This window comes from Littorina saxatilis, unplaced genomic scaffold (genome assembly GCF_037325665.1).
Source record: "Littorina saxatilis isolate snail1 unplaced genomic scaffold, US_GU_Lsax_2.0 scaffold_2167, whole genome shotgun sequence".
Classification (NCBI taxonomy): Eukaryota; Metazoa; Mollusca; class Gastropoda; order Littorinimorpha; family Littorinidae; genus Littorina; species Littorina saxatilis.
This window is the reverse complement of record NW_027128174.1, coordinates 1-2,500: the sequence shown is the minus strand read 5'-3', so window position 1 is coordinate 2,500 and position 2,500 is coordinate 1.

Here is a 2,500-nt window from a genome sequence, read left to right as displayed (position 1 = left end):
TAATATACAGAAGACAAAAAGACGGACGAGACGTGAGAAGAAAAGAAGACAAGAATGATGCGCGGGACGCCTGCAGAGCCATGTTTTTCTTCCATTGTCCTGGCTGGGTTGAAAAACAGCTTTAGTCAACAGAGGTAACGGCCCTGGCTCCCGTCCCGTGTACATGCAACCTGATGGCCAAACCTTGAAAAGCACTGAAGGCTGTCCGTAAGATTTCGCGGAAGACTTTTTGCCCAAAAGTCAGAGCCAAAGCTTCGTGCAGCGAGCTTGGTGAAGCCTCAAATTAATTGGGCAAAGTCAGAAAGTCAGTTACACCTGGATTGAAGCCTCAAATTAATTGGGCAAAGTCAGTGACACCTGGATTGAAGCCTCAAATTAATTGGGCAAAGTCAGTGACACCTGGATTGAAGCCTCACATTAATTGGGCAAAGTCAGAAAGTCAGTTACACCTGGATTGAAGCCTCAAATTAATTGGGCAAAGTCAGAAAGTCAGTTACACCTGGATTGAAGCTCAAATTAATTGGGCAAAGTCAGAAAGTCAGTTACACCTGGATTGAAGCCTCAAATTAATTGGGCAAAGTCAGAAAGTCAGTGACACCTGGATTGAAGCCTCAAATTAATTGGGCAAAGTCAGAAAGTCAGTTACACCTGGATTGAAGCTCAAATTAATTGGGCAAAGTCAGAAAGTCAGTTACACCTGGATTGAAGCCTCAAATTAATTGGGCAAAGTCAGAAAGTCAGTGACACCTGGATTGAAGCTCAAATTAATTGGGCAAAGTCAGAAAGTCAGTGACACCTGGATTGAATTTACCATTGGCCCAACTGTTCTGGTTCTGTTGTAATGGTCGTAGTAGGAAAATTGATGATCAAAGGTATCGGTCGGTGGACAAGCCATGGGTCAGAGAAATGCGTCAGATCGGCAATTGCTGGTTATTGGTTATGGAACATACCAGCAAACAATATGGCGATCTCAGAATGGGAAGCTAATTGCATTCCATCAGCAGGGAGAAGAGGACGATACGGGGAGCATCTTCCAAGCTTTGCAAAGTCGTTCTGTTAACTGTGCAGTTTAAGCCTGGCCTTAACTGGGCGAAGTCGTTCTGTTAACTGTGCAGTTTAAGCCTGGCCTTAACTGGGCGAAGTCGTTCTGTTAACTGTGCAGTTTAAGCCTGGCCTTAACTGGGCGAAGTCGTTCTGTTAACTGTGCAGTTTAAGCCTGGCCTTAACTGGGCGAAGTCGTTCTGTTAACTGTGCAGTTTAAGCCTGGCCTTAACTGGGCGAAGTCGTTCTGTTAACTGTGCAGTTTAAGCCTGGCCTTAACTGGGCAAAGTCGTTCTGTTAACTGTGCAGTTTAAGCCTGGCCTTAACTGGGCGAAGTCGTTCTGTTAACTGTGCAGTTTAAGCCTGGCCTTAACTGGGCGAAGTCGTTCTGTTAACTGTGCAGTTTAAGCCTGGCCTTAACTGGGCGAAGTCGTTCTGTTAACTGTGCAGTTTAAGCCTGGCCTTAACTGGGCGAAGTCGTTCTGTTAACTGTGCAGTTTAAGCCTGGCCTTAACTGGGCGAAGTCGTTCTGTTAACTGTGCAGTTTAAGCCTGGCCTTAACTGGGCGAAGTCGTTCTGTTAACTGTGCAGTTTAAGCCTGGCCTTAACTGGGCGAAGTCGTTCTGTTAACTGTGCAGTTTAAGCCTGGCCTTAACTGGGCGAAGTCGTTCTGTTAACTGTGCAGTTTAAGCCTGGCCTTAACTGGGCGAAGTCGTTCTGTTAACTGTGCAGTTTAAGCCTGGCCTTAACTGGGCGAAGTCGTTCTGTTAACTGTGCAGTTTAAGCCTGGCCTTAACTGGGCGAAGTCGTTCTGTTAACTGTGCAGTTTAAGCCTGGCCTTAACTGGGCGAAGTCGTTCTGTTAACTGTGCAGTTTAAGCCTGGCCTTAACTGGGCGAAGTCGTTCTGTTAACTGTGCAGTTTAAGCCTGGCCTTAACTGGGCGAAGTCGTTCTGTTAACTGTGCAGTTTAAGCCTGGCCTTAACTGGGCGAAGTCGTTCTGTTAACTGTGCAGTTTAAGCCTGGCCTTAACTGAGCGAAGTCGTTCTGTTAACTGTGCAGTTTAAGCCTGGCCTTAACTGGGCGAAGTCGTTCTGTTAACTGTGCAGTTTAAGCCTGGCCTTAACTGGGCGAAGTCGTTCTGTTAACTGTGCAGTTTAAGCCTGGCCTTAACTGGGCGAAGTCGTTCTGTTAACTGTGCAGTTTAAGCCTGGCCTTAACTGGGCGAAGTCGTTCTGTTAACTGTGCAGTTTAAGCCTGGCCTTAACTGGGCGAAGTCGTTCTGTTAACTGTGCAGTTTAAGCCTGGCCTTAACTGGGCGAAGTCGTTCTGTTAACTGTGCAGTTTAAGCCTGGCCTTAACTGGGCGAAGTCGTTCTGTTAACTGTGCAGTTTAAGCCTGGCCTTAACTGGGCGAAGTCGTTCTGTTAACTGTGCAGTTTAAGCCTGGCCTTAACTGGG